Raw genomic sequence first — 14,824 nt, 5'->3', positions numbered from 1 at the left:
GATCAGGGAATATTGATTTTTCCACTTGCTTTATGTAATGGATAATGTCAGGTTTAAAAATTACACTTATTCCTCAACATGCTATCAGTGTGTGTGGTTCATGTGCATATAAGCAAAAAATTTGAGAGGAGCATGTTAAATGTCTGAACAGTATCCTTCCTATTGTGATAGGATGTAGAGAAGGTACATGGTATTCTAGCTTTGGGACGAGTCTCTTCCCATAGAAAAAATTTGCATCAAGCCTTAACAGCATGTTTGGTTCCCATTTCCAAAAATAGCTTTCTGAAAATATGAACATTGATTAGTTTTCAAGGGCACAAAATGATTCTCAAGAACATATTTTGGATTCTCTTAAACATCCATTGTTTTAATGGAGTTTAAAAGGAACAGTTTCCTTTACTGCCAAACTAGTGTGTATGTGTGTGTGTGTGTGTTTTCCTTTCTTTTTCTATTTATCCTTGTTTTTTGTTCAAAAATAGTTCATGAGAATAGAACCAACCTTGCCCATGAGTGTTTTTTGAATGATTTAAAATTTATTCTTCTAAGGTTGATGATCTTATTCTTTTCCCATTTGCTATTTAGTGTTTTTGACTAGATCCCACCCTTGCTTCTCCCATCGGCATGGTATATTCAGGGATTGTATTTTCATTTGGGAGGCATGTTAATCCGTCTCTCAGTCAGAAGGTCCTCACCCAATTTTCTGCATTTCTGCTATACGATAACAAGTTTTGCTTTTAATCTGTCATTATTTGAGATAGAAATATTGTAAATGATGTACCCCTTTTGATGTGAGAAATTCTAAAATTGTCTTATTAATTCAAGAAGAAAACATATGATACATATCTATCTGGTTGCATAATCCTATTTAGGAAATTCAAATTTTAAATTGGAAACTGACTGTAACATTGAAAACTAACCCTAAATGTCCCTATAAATTAGCAACACTTCTAATGTACAGAAAGTTTGACTTAATCACAGTTGTGCAATTATTTCCTAAATTAAAGGACTCAATATTCTTCAACACTTCTCAAGCTGGTGAATGGAGATTATCCATTCCCAGCTTACTTGTTATTCCTTGAAACGCTGAATTGACTAGTCTTTTGGTTAGAATATCTGCTAGTTGCCTCCTTGTTGATATGTAAGGCTGCAAATTAGACCACTTTCCAACTTCTCTTTAATGAAATGTCTATCCACCTCCACAGGCTTCGTTTGTTTGTATTGCTTTGAATTGTGAGCTTTGTTTATAGGTGACTTATTGTCCGAAAATAAACTCATAGGATACACACACTTGACTTTAAGATCATTGAGAATATTCTTGAGCCAAAGTAATTTGCAAATCCCATGTGCCATTAGTCTGAATTTTGCTTCTGCACTTGACTTTGCTACTACACATTGTTTCTTACTCCACAAGTCGCCAAGTTTCCTCCAAAAAATGTACCATAAGCTGTTGTTGATCTCCTCTCCATGATTGATCCTACATAGTCTGCAATCATGTAGGCTTCTAGGCTCAATTTCATACTTAAACAATAGTCCTTTTCCTAAGGTTCCCTTAAAATGATGCAGAGTTCAGTACTCTGCTTGACGAAGTGCTTCTTTCAAATTATGCATGAATTGGCTTACAACATTCACGACATATGCAATGTCCGGTTTTGTGTTTGAGAGGTAAATTAGCTTGCCAACAAGCCTTTGATACATACCTCGATTAATTACTATACCATCTATTTCCTCTCCTAGCTTGTGATTCGACTCTATAGGGGTTTTTGTTGGTTTACAACTCAATTTCCCTATCTCATTTAGAAGATCGGTTACATATTTTTGTTGAGAAATAAAGATACTTTCTTTCGAATGTGCAACCTTGATTCCAAGGAAGTATTTTAATTTCCCAAGTTCCTTTATTTCAAACTCCCTTGCTAGATATCATTGGAGGTACTCCCTTTCCTTTGGATTATTGCCCGTCACAATTGTATCATTCACATACACTAATAATATAGTAATTCCCTCTAAATCTGTATGTTTTATAAATAATGTATGATCTCCTTGACTTTGCATGTATTCCATGGTCAACATCACTTTCATAGACCTTCCAAACCAAGCCCATTGTGATTGCTTCAACTTACACACTTTCCTATTTTTGAAATTCATTCCAAAACCCAATGAACTTCCATATATATCTCCTCATCTAAATCCTGATGCAAAAAAAGTATTCTTGACATCAAATTGTTTTTTTTTTTTTGATAGACAAAGAGAACCATTAGATTAAAAAAAACGCCAGAAAACAGGGGACGCTCCCTATATACACAGGCTGTATACAAAGAAGGCCCAAAACAAGGCAACAAGAGAAAGATAAAGTCTAATAAGGATTAGCTAAACAACAACCCTATCACCCAACAAATTCCGAAAAGAGAGATAGTCCAAGTCCAAGTCCACAAATTGTTGAGACCATTCAAGTAGGGATCGAAGAAAAAGTTTCCTCAAGCTCGTATTTGACATCTCTTCCTCTAGGAAGGTTCTTTGATTTCACTCTCCCCAAATACACCAAAACAGACAAATAGACGCCATTTTCCAAACTACACTCCTTTTCTTCCCCATGCCTTTCATTTTCCACTCAAGAAGCAAATTTCTCACGGAATCCGGAAGCACCCACACCACCCCAAACGAAGAAAACAACAAGTTCCAAAGATCCCTTGTCTTACCACAATGAATTAGGATGTGGTTCGCCGTTTCCTCATTTTCTTTGCACGGGTTGCATCTATTAGCCATAGACCAACCCCTCCTCATTAGCATATCTATAGTGGAAATTTTACCCCAAACTGCTTCCCAAGCAAAAAAACGAGTTCTTAAAGGGGCATACAAACCCCAAACCTCATTTTCTGGGAATAAAGGGCTATTGTCTTCCTTCAAAGACCTATAATAAGAATTTACCTTAAACGTTCCTTTTCTCTCAATTTTCCAAACCAGAAAATCCTCCCCTTCTTGCACCCTTATTGCAGAAATGTAACCCAAAAAGCGGTTCACCTCCTCCAACTCCCAATCTTGAAAGAGTCTTCTAAAGTGCACCTCCCAACCCCCACCTCCACCTTCTTGTTCCCCACAGATCAGCCACTATTGCAGAATTATTAGCTGCAATTCTAAACAGCACAAGAGACCTTTAGCTTAGAATCTCCTACCCACATGTCCCACCAAAATCTGGTTCGTCTCCCATTTCCAATATGAATCCTAGTTCTGAGAAAGAATTCCTCCCAACCCTTCCTAATGTCTTTCCAAAGGCCCATCCCATAAGACTCTCTCACCTCTCTAGTGGTCCACACACCTTGCACCTCCCCAAATTTACCAACAATGACTCTTCTCCAAAAACTCTCTTTCTATGGGAAATCTCCATAGCCATTTTCCGAGCAAAGCATGATTGAAATCCTTCAAGTACCTTAACCCCAACCCTCCATGCCTCTTATCTTTGCAAATAACCTCCCATCTCACCAAGTGGATCTTCCTTCTTTCCTCCATATCTCCCCATAAGAACTCCCTTTGAATTTTTTCCAATCTGAGTCTCACTTTCCTTGGGATAACAAAAAGAGACATGAAGTAGATAGGGAGATTTGAGAGTGTGCTCTTTATGAGGGTAAGACGACCTCCCTTAGAGAGATATTGTTTTTTCCACATAGCCAACTTTCTCTTGAATCTTTCTTCTACCCCTTCCCAAACTCTACACGACTTGTGGGATGCTCCAAGAGGTAGGCCTAGATAATTCGTAGGGAGATTCCCCACTTTACACCCAAAAACTGCAGCAGCTCTATCCACCTCTTCCACTCCCCCAATTGGAATAATTTCGCTTTTCTGCAAATTAATTTTTAGGCCTGAAACTACTTCAAAACAGATTACAACTCACTTCCAAAAAATCAGCTGATCCCTATCATCCTCACAAAAAAGGAGAGTGTCATCAGCAAACAATAGGTGGGAGACTGACACCCCTTCTCCCCGTCTTCCCTTTGCCTTGAAGCCCCTAATAAAACCATTCTCTTCGGCTCTTGAAATTAAACTACTGAGCGCTTCCATGATCAACACAAACAAATAAGGTGAGAGTGGATCACCCTGCCTTAGGCCCCTAAACGTTGAGAAGAAATCTGTGGGAGTACCATTCACTAACACTACCATTCTCACAGTCGATATGCAACAAAAAATCCATTTACGCCATTTTGGACCAAAACCCATCTTCTCCAAGACTGACATGAGGAACCTCGAGTTTACGTGGTCATAAGCCTTCTCAATGTCCAATTTGCACACTAAGCCTGTCCCAACACTTCTCTTCCTTGAGTCTATCGCCTTATTAGCCACCAAAACAACGTCCAAAATCTGTCTCCCTTCTACAAAAGCATTCTGACTATTCGAAACCAATTTTCCCATTACTCCTTTCAACCTATTTGCTAGAACTTTAGCAATAATTTTATAAAGACTCCCCACTAGACTGATTGGTCTATACTCCTGCACATCACTAGCCCCCTCTTTCTTCGGGATAAGCACTAAGAAGGTTGCATTATGACTTCGAAAGATCACATTCTGCGAGTGGAGCTCCTCATAGACCTGCATCACTTCCACCCCAACAACAGGCCAACAGGTCTTCCAGAAAGCCAGCGTAAAGCCATCCGGCCCTGGCGCCTTGTCTTCCCCTAGATCTGAGAGAGCTCTGAGCACCTCCTCAATTGAGAATTGCCTCTCCAAAATATCATTATCCAAGGAATCAAGAGTATTAAATAGACCAGACTCCACTTCTGGTCTTCTCACTATGGGGTCCTCAAACATGGACTTAAAGTAAGACCCAATCCCTTCTTTAAGCTCCTCCTCTTTACTCAGCCTAATACCCCTAACTGTTAGGCTATTGATAAAGTTTCCCCTTCTCCTTGCATTAGCCATCCGATGGAAAAACTTGGTCTTGCTATCTCCCTCCTTCAGCCAAAGGGCCCTTGACTTCTGCCTCCAGGAGATTTCTTCGAGGATGGCACAATGATTAAATTCGGCTCTGGCTGCCCCTTGACTCCTCCTATCTTCCTCAGAGAGAGAGCCAAGACTTTCTAAATTGTCCCAATATTTTAACTTCTTCTAGGCTGCATTCTTCTTAACTAAAACATCGCCAAGGGATTCTTTATTCCACAACTTCAGGTCGTGTTTCAAAGCCTGAAGCTTCTTCGCTATCACAAAGCTTGGACTCCCCCTAAAATTGTAAGACTGCCACCATTCTTTAACCTTATCCATAAATCCTTCCACCCTTAGCCACATGTTCTCAAACCTAAACGGGCTTTTACCTTTTCTCACCCCACCACAGTCCAACAGAATTGGACAATGGTCAGAAACAGGTCTAGTAAGAAGACATTGCATTGCCCCGGTCACTCGTTCCTCCCAGTCTCCTGAGAATAGAAAACGATCTAACCGAGCCTTAAGGGCCCCTCCTTCCCCTCCTATCCAAGTGAAGGCTCCACCCCCCAGAGGTGGGTCAACTAGTTCAAACTCATCGATAAAGCTTGAAAACTCTCTCATCGCAGTTGACATCTGCCTTCCATTGCTTGTTTTAGTTGGGAACCGCACTACATTAAAATCCCTTGCTATGCACTAGGGATCATTCCACAGCCCCTTGATTGCGGCTAACTCCTCCCATAACTCTCTCCTCTCCCTTCCTTTGCTCGGGCCATATTACCCAGAGAAAACCCACACAAAGCCCTCTTCACAATTTCTAAAGCGACAAGAGATAGAAAAAGACCCCACTTCGAACTCCAACCCTTCCAAAACTCTTTTATCCCACATTACTAGCACCCCACCTGCAGCACCCCTAGCATCTAAAGACACCCAACCTAAACTCCCAATTCCCAAACTCTTGACAACCTTATTAGACATTTTCTTCATCTTTGTCTCCTGAAGACAAACCAGATCTGGCTTGTGTTTTCTCACCATCAACTTGATGACCATCCTTTTATCTGGGCCATGCATGCCTCTAACATTCCAGGACAGTACTCTAAGCTTCATAAGGGACCACGGTCATTTGCCTTCCCAACTTCCCTTCCTCTCTCTCTCTTCCAGCCACTCCATCATAGTTAATGGTGTTGACGAGCTTCTTCAACTCTCTGTCCTTCCTTGATCCCGACAATGTGCCTCTTTTTTTCTCATTAGACTTCCTGATGAAGCATCTCCTATTCTCAATCTCCTTGAGAATTCTCAAAATATCCTCCTCAAAACCTTCAATCGAGACCCCCACCGACTTGCAGAAGCCTAGGAATTTCTTATTTATCCAAGGGGATTTGTCGTTTTCCTTTTCTCCTACTCCAATAATCTGAAGATGTGGCGTTTGGACCTCAACTTCTCGAGACCGAAGGGATATCGCCCCTATCCCTCCCTCTTGGCAACTGGCTCCTTCATTACCTGGTAGAGAGAAGGACCGTCCATCCTTGAGAACCATGCAAAGCGGCATTTCGGTCTCTAGGGGGTCTTCAATCGTCTCCTCAAGCTGCCTTGACTGCAAGATCCCCATGGAATCCCCCATCTCGGGAAGAGAAGGAGAAGAAGAAGAAGAGCCAGACGATTCCCCTGAGACCCCCCCAAGAATAGTCGAGATGGGGTACATACCTGATGTATAGCTCTTCCACGGCGGGGCGTTTCGATCTTGACCCAGCGTCGGCGCCTCCTGCATCGAGAAGTCCCTGGTACACCTTGGCATCGGGAGCTCCTCCTTGTTCTCCCCAGCCGTAGAGGAAGGGAGCCTTAGGACGGATACATGGGCTGACCCCTTCATAACTTCTTTTGATCTATTGGGCCTAGATGACCCAACCCATCTCCCCTCCTTTTTAAAGCAGCCCATACCCATTTTCTTAAAAAGACTTTTGGCCCTGTGGGTGCTGGGCTCCTGAGAACTATTAGGCCTAAATGACCCAGCCCATCTCCCTTCCTTTTTAAGGCGGCCTAAAACCACTTTCTTAAAAGGACTTTTGGCCCTGTGGGAGCTGGGCATCCGAGAGCAGGCAGGCCCTCCCAGTTGGTCCACCAACTCAGCCCGCTTGGAGCTTGGCCCATCCTTTCCAGCCTTTCCAGCCTTAATACTTCTATCTTTTTCAAAAAGCTTCATTTTGTCCTTCCTAATCACTTCAGCCGCCCCACCTTTTGCTGCGTGAGGCGTCTCCTTCACCAACCCGGTCACCTCTTGCAGGGAAACAAGACCTCCATAGTCTTTTTTCCAAGCTTTATCCTTGGGAATCCGGATCTCCCAGCCTGTCACTCTATCGCCTACGCCTGCAACGGGATTTCCTCCTCCATAGTGCATCTCTTTCACTCGCTCCTTAGAACGTGGGTCACACCCTCCTTTTCCCTGTTCGGATGAAGCGTTACTCGTCTTGCTCACTGGTTCATCTGCAACCTGAAGTGCCGAGAACCACACCGAGTCCTCCCACCACAATGGAATAGAGAATGAGGCGAATCCAGCTATCACCTCTAATCTTCCAGGCACCTCCTTCCCATTGTTTTTAACTAGAATTCTAGCTCCCCTTCTGTAGCGAGACCTTTTGGTCTCCTCATCCACATCAACAAAACCCCCACAGGCATCCCCCACCCTTGTGAAGAACTCCATGTACCAAAACTGAAGAGGCAGCCCTGGGATTCTCACCCAGGAAACATCCCTCTGAAACTCCACTCTTGAACACCCCATAGTTGGAGCCCACCAGTCTAGGGATAAGCGGATCCCCTTGAGCAGGCGACTCCTCTCCTGTAGCACTCTTTGAGCATCACCCCTATTGGAAAATTCAAAAAGGAACAATGCATCTCTTAATGCAGTTACCCTCACTTTACCACAGAAACTCCACTGGGTGTTAGCCCAAATCTCCACCACCCTTAAGTCGGGTCCTTCCTCATCCTCCGCATCAAATTGTTGCAAGGTCCATCCAAAGTTGGCCGCCAAAAATAATAGTACCCTCTAGATAATCAACTCCATAGGTTTGTGTATATCCTTAGGCCACTGATCTTACCTTATACCGTTATAAAGTGCCATCTGCCTTATGCTGGTGAACACCCTTTTGGAAACTCTACAGTCTCCCATGTTCCATTTTTCTCCAATGCCTCAATTTCCACTTTCATGGCTTGTTTGAAATTCACATTACTAATTGCCTTAAGGTTTTAGGGATGACTATGGTATGTATTTGGGTAAGGAAACTCTAATGGGCTGTGGAAAATTTATTGAAGGGCACAAAATAAGACATTAGATGTTGGGTATATGTCCTAGTACCTTTCCTAATTGCAATGGGTAAGTCAAGATCATTGCTATTTTTAGAATGGACTAAACTTTTTTCAAAATGAATTAAACTAATAGGAGAGACAGATTCATTACCTGACACTGGTTTGGATGATTGAGCATGCATTTGATTGGAATCTGACTCTTATCTTCTCATGTAGACCTATAGTGATTTTGTAACAATGTGCGCTGATGTGATTGGTGAAGAAATTGACTTAGTTTCTTTGGTCGGGCTGAACATATTTGGATTGGACTGGTATGATGTCATCTCGGTTGAACTAGGTAGATTTTAGTTGGACTGATCAGAGGTAGTTTGGGCTGGACTGGACATATTTAGGCTGGACTGGGCAGTGTTCTGGCTGAAGGATAAGTGATTGGAGTTGAGGACAAAAATGGTAATTCAAGTAGCCATAAATCCTTATCTTCCATGCTTGGTTTCTCTACTTGGAGATTAGGATGTGAAAAATAGTTTTCTTTTTTCAACAAGGTTACATCCATAGAGACAACAAATTTTTTAGTTGGTAGATGGTAGGATTTGTATCCATTTTTGTAGAAGAATAGCCCCCAAAAAAACACATTTCAAATCTCTTGGATCAAGTTTACTCCGATTGTAAGCATGAACATGCACAAAAGTCACACACTTGAAACTACTTGGAGTTAAAGTTTTTTCACATAGGATACTTGGGATGAAAAGTGGAGAATAGTTTAATTAGGCTTTTGAAACCAAGTTCTTTGGATGGAATTCAATTAATCAAGTGTGCAACCATGAGGATTACCTCGCCCCAAAAGGATTTTGGTTCATGTTTGTGAAATAATAAGAGGTTTGTATGATTGCAAGAAGATGTCCATTTTTTCTTTTAACCACCTTTTTTTGTTGGGGTGTATCAACACATGATGACTCATGAATGATTCCTTCTTGTGAAAATAAGGTGACAAAGTTTGGTTGAAATATTTCCTTCCATTATTGGATCTTACTCTTTAATATAAATCCCAAATTGATTTTTTATCATGTTATTGAATATGGGAAAAGCATTGCTTACTTTGGACTTTTTTTTTAAGAAAAAAATCCAAGACATTCTTGTGCAATCATCAATAAAGGAAACAGACCATCTAGCTTTGGATACATTTGGAACTCTAGATGGACGCCAAATATCACTATGTACGAAGGTAAATGGAATAGAACACCTTTTATTGCGTAAATGGTACGATGCTTGGAAAATTCACAAACATCACAATAAAAACTATCTACATCAATAGATTTAAATAACAAAGGGAACATTGTCCTAAGCACACTAAAGGGTGGATGCCCAAGGTGGAAGTGATAGAGCCATATTTGCTCCTTATTGGAAATTAAAGACTTAGTCAAAAAGGATAAAGAGGATTAGTGCACATTGTTCGACTTTTCACTGGATCTCTTGAGATAGTAAAACTCCTCTCTGTCCTTAGCTTGCCCAATCATCCTTCCCATGGTTTGGTCTTGAAAAATACAATTAGTAGATTTGCAATTGAGGTCTTTGTTGAGTTCATGAATTGAAACAAGATTAGTGGATGATTTTGGTACATGGAACATATTTTATAGGACAAGTGATGATGACATATTAATTTTTCCTTGACCAATACATGTGGTTAAAGAACCATCTTTTGCAATTGCTATTTTCTTATCATTAGGACATGGTTTATATGTGGAGAATTGGTGAGAAGAACAGGTCATATGGTCTGTGGCTCCTGAGTCAATGACTCATGACTCTAAAAAGGATAAACTTGAGGCACTTAGTGCATGAGATAAAGAAGACTTACCTATTTATGCAAAGGAACACATACCAATGGGTTTTTCAAGAGATCCTAACAATTTTCTCAGCCTTTTGATTACTTCCTTGTTAAATTCACCAAGTTCTCTATTATTAGAACTCCTTGTGCCTTGAAGAGATCCTTCACCATTCACAAAATTAGCCTGTTCATGTTGTTGCCTCCCTTTCACACCACCACCCTGATTGAGACCTTGTGGTTTTCCATGAAGTTTCCAACATGGTTCTTTGGTGTGGCGTGCTTTCTTGCAGTATGAGCACAATAGTTCTTCTTTGTTAATGTTCTTCATCAACTCTTGTCTTCCTTGCCCCATGTTGACATTTTGATTTGTACCATTTGGCTTGATTCCTCCCCTTGGTATTTTAATAATCATGGTTGATCCATCCAGTGTTTGTGGTTCAAGCATCACCCCTCTTCAGGTTTCTTCAGCATGGATAATAGACAACACTTCATTAATTCATGGTGAGACTTCTTTCCCAAGTAGTTGAACTTGAGCATGATCAAATTGTCCATCATCTTTGGCTAAAAACTCAAGAGTTCTCTCCCTTTCAACAAATTTTTGAAGCATTGAGGCTTCTTTGCTGCACTTCATTTGAATGTTTTGATTAATAGTCCAACTCTTGCCATAGATTCTTCATCACATTGTAATACTCAATAATTGAGTTGAGATTTTAACCTTTGGTTCATAAATTTCGGCAGCATCCTATATTTTTTAGTATGTTTGCCTAACGGTTTCCCAAATTTCCAGAGCAATTCTCAAGAACATTTGTGTTCCACTGATTTGAGGTAACATTGAATCTCCATAACCATGACATAATCATAGAATCCTCTTCTTCACATACAATAAATTGTGGATCTTCAGGTTTCGGGTTTATTCCAGTGAGATGACTCGGTTTTCCCTTGCACCTTAAAATTGTCCTCACTAGTGGCGACCATTGCAGATAATTCCTTCCTGTTAAGTGGTACACAGTTCGAATATTTTGAAAATTTCCAGTCATATGGTTCTAAGATGCTTCCACGGGTGGTTCTATGGGATTGGTTAACGGGGTTGTTGTGTTGTCTGACATGTCCAGCATTGACAAATCCAAAAACATATCAATTAGATGCAGAAAAAATAAGAAAGTTGAAAGAGCTAGAGACAACAGAGTAAATTTATGGCAATTAAGGCCAAAAAATGAATTTAGACAGGTTATTAATGGCAATGAAGGCCGAATATTTCCCAGAGAGCAAACTGCTCTGATACCATGATGTGAGAAATTCTAACACTGTCTTATTAATTCAAGGAGAAAACATATGGTACATATTTATTTGGTTACATGATAGGTAGGAAATTCAAATTTTAAACTGGAAACTGACTTAACATTGAAAACTAAGTCTAACTGCCCCTATAAATTAGGAACACTCCTAATATACAGAAAGTTTGACTTATTACAGCTGTACAATAATTTCCTAAATGGGATCTTAATTCATTGTAGTAAGACGAGTGCTATGGGCTTTTCTCTTAGTAGTTTTTGGCTTGAGATGGGTGTTTCCTGTATCAATGAGAAACCTTCTCCTATGTCAAGTTTTAGTTTTTGAAACAACATTTGTTAGGATTTTTCATCCTCAAAGTTGTAGTTTTCTTTTTCCTCTCCCAATTTAAAGTTAGAGAGAGAATATGGTAAGGATGTTGAAGGTCTCTATGGAGAGGAAGACTTTCTTGGTTAGGTTGGAAGGCGAGCATGGAAGTAATTGGTGCTCGATTATAGAGCACAGTAGAGGCTCTGTTTTTGTCTTAGGTTTTGAAAAGGGTGAAGTCGGGTGGATGATCGAACATTTGACGAAAGCCATCGAAATGAAGAGTCGCTTGGGGTTCAACAGAAAGTACAGGGGAAAATTCTATGCCCATTTGATGGAATTTGGCTTCAACAACCATGGAAGGTTCATAAGGATCTCAGAGTTCACTACCAACAGAAAATCTACTTTTCTGGTTATTCTTGAGGGAGAGAAGGGCAGAGGATGGGAGAATCTAAAAAGCGCGTTGTCTTCAATGCTAGTGGTCCCCCCCTCAAATGCAGTTGAAAAAGGAAGACAATACAAAGGGGAAAGGTCTATCCACAATCACGTGAGTCCTCTGTACCGGTCCTTCGCGAATGTAGTCAGTGATGAAGGACTAAGGAGAGGTGGTCTTGTTCCTGTCAGGAGGTGGGCGTGAGCCGTGGTGTGTGAATGCAATGCTGATAGCGTTAAATGGGTTGAGGTTGGCTGAGCGGTGGCGAGAAGCTTAGGGAAGATAGGAGTGGCAACGATTGTATCCATCTCAGGTGGAAAATGAGTATTTTTTGTTGAAACGATGGAGGAAGCTCTCTTTCTCCAAGATTTAAGGATTCTTAGGATTGAGGGAAGGAATATAGTCCAGTTGAGAAGGTGGTCGCCAAAGGAAAATTCGGAAAATTGAGGGGAAGTTCAGAGGAGGCTGGATCAAATTACGGGGGTTGCCATTTCATCTATGGTCTGAGGTACGCCTGAAGAAAACGTGGAGCAGTGGGGGACGGTGATTGAAATTGATTGGCGAACGTTGAAACTGTTTGATCTTAGCAAGGCGAGGGTAAGAATAGCAATAAAGGATCGGCCAGTCCTTCCAGCTTTGATCGAGGTGACGGATGGGGATTGAGTGTTTACAATTTTTCTCGTAGTGGTCGGAACTGAAGATGTTTGGAGAGGTAGTGTAATGGGTGAGTCGATTCGGGAGGTTTTTGCATCTCACTCGGGGACAGGTGGAGGAAGGCAGGTGTAGAGAGTTAGATCAATGGCTGGAGGAAGATGTCGTGTTGGGGAAGATGGCAGAATGAAGAAGGGAGGAGAAATGAGTATGGCTGATGTTATTCCATTGGGGACACGCGGTAAGAGTGGTCAAGATGAGGGGAACAACTGGTTCCTACCCCCATTGTTGCCTAGTTTGAATTAAAAAAAAATGAACGATGGCCCAGTTGGGACAGAGGAGGAGGGAGGAGTTAGGGCTAGTGGGGACGAGGTCTACTCAGATGAGGGTTGTCGGGCCATTGAGAGGAAGGCCCAGTCTTTGTCCAAGCCTGATCCACTATTTGCAAAAGTGGGCTGCAACTTAAAAGGCCCGTCGGGGTTAGGCCAAAGATTAGGAGGAAAGAAGTCAGATGACAAGAAGGGTTTGTTACGAAGGGAAGAAGATTCTGTAGTGGGAAAGGGGAAAACTGCATCTGTAGTTCCTAAGGTTCAGACGAGTGGCTCCACGAAGAAGGAAGTGAAGTTTGGCTCAAAGAAGCTGTGGACTACCCTTTTTTTTCCAAGTTTTGATTGTTGACAAGGTCTTCAAGGTCGCAGCGAGCCTCTATTGCACGGGAAGAATTCGGCAGATAGTGAAAAGTTTCCAAAGGAAAGGCTTTCGGGGCCGGATCTTAGGCGGAATAAGGATTTAGTGCGAGTCCTCTCATTTTTCGTCGATCATCAAGGATTTGTAAGAGGTGTTTGGGGGAAGGGGCTTCATCGTTAAGAGGCAAAGTGGCTTCATGCAAACCTTCTTTTGATGAAGACAATGAAGGATTTTTGGGCCGAGTGGGGTTCGATCTTCGTGGCTCAACCGTCACAATTTTGCCTTCTATGCCAGAAATCAAAGGTAAAGGGCTCAGCTTTATGGTGAATTGTGGATTGTTGGTAGCGGAAAACTTGGAGGTAAACTCGTCTTCACCTACTCAGTCACTCTTGTCTTCTCTACTCCCTTCTTGTGGTTTGACATCTTCGTTTTTGAGTCCTTCTGTTCCCTATTTTCCCAATTCAACCTTTCTGTCTCAATTTCCTATGAAAAATTGAGTAACCTCTGAATTTTTTTCCAAAGAAGACGATGTTGCTACTGTAGGTCAAAGATCTGTTGGCATTCCTAACCTTGTCGTGGAGAAGATCGAGTCTGCTTATCCAAGCCAACTGACCGAGAGTTTTAACCCAAATATTTCTAAACCCATTTTGCCTAATAAGGTTTCCAACCTAGTTACAGTTAGCCAAGGTGATACTGCGGGCTCCCCATCGGGTGAGTTCCAAACAGAAGGTCTATTCCCCAGGAAAATGGCTAAAATGCGAGAGGTTTTAAGTTCTTTGGATATTAAGGTATATTCCAGGAGGAACAGTAGATGCTCCACAGGTAGGTGAGACCTGTTGGAACTGGATTGGAGGATTAGGGTTTGTGAGGTTTTTCCATGAAAAATAATTAGTTGGAATACCAAGGGTTTGGGTTCAAGGAAAAAGCGAAGGGTGGTTAAAGATTTTCTGAGATCAGAGAATCCGGATGTTGTGATGATGTAGGAACCAAAAAAGGCGGAGTGTGACTGAAGGTTTGTGGGTAGTGTTTGGACGGTCAAAAATAAGGAATGGGCAGCTTTTCCGGCGTGTGGGGCTTCTAGTGGAATTTTGATTATTTGGGACAAAAAAACTGCGCAGTGAGGAGATGGTTATAGAATCCTTTTCGGTCTCAGTCAAGTTTGCATTGTTTTAATGCGGACCGTTATGGTTGTCCGTACTTTATGGCCCAAACAACCCATTACTTAGTAAGGATTTTTGGGTGGAGCTTTTAGACATTTTTGGACTTTCTTTCCCGTTTTGGTGTGTGGGCGGCGATTTTAATGTCATAAGGAGAAGTTCAGAAAAATTGGGAGGTTCTAGTTTAACCCCAAGCATGAAGGACTTTGATGATTTTATAAGAGAATGTGAATTGCTAGATCCACCTTTACGGAGTGCACCATTCACTTGGTCAAA

The 14,824-nt window shown here is 41.5% G+C and overlaps 1 protein-coding gene across 1 annotated transcript in view; it reads left to right on the top strand.

The window, feature by feature from the left end:
• The window catches only part of LOC117914486, a 117,755-nt gene that overhangs the window by 57,282 nt on the left and 45,649 nt on the right, over positions 1–14,824 (top strand).

The sequence above is a fragment of the Vitis riparia genome, chromosome 5, assembly GCF_004353265.1.
Source record: "Vitis riparia cultivar Riparia Gloire de Montpellier isolate 1030 chromosome 5, EGFV_Vit.rip_1.0, whole genome shotgun sequence".
Lineage (NCBI taxonomy): Eukaryota > Viridiplantae > Streptophyta > Magnoliopsida > Vitales > Vitaceae > Vitis > Vitis riparia.
This window is presented reverse-complemented; position numbering and strand designations above follow the sequence as displayed.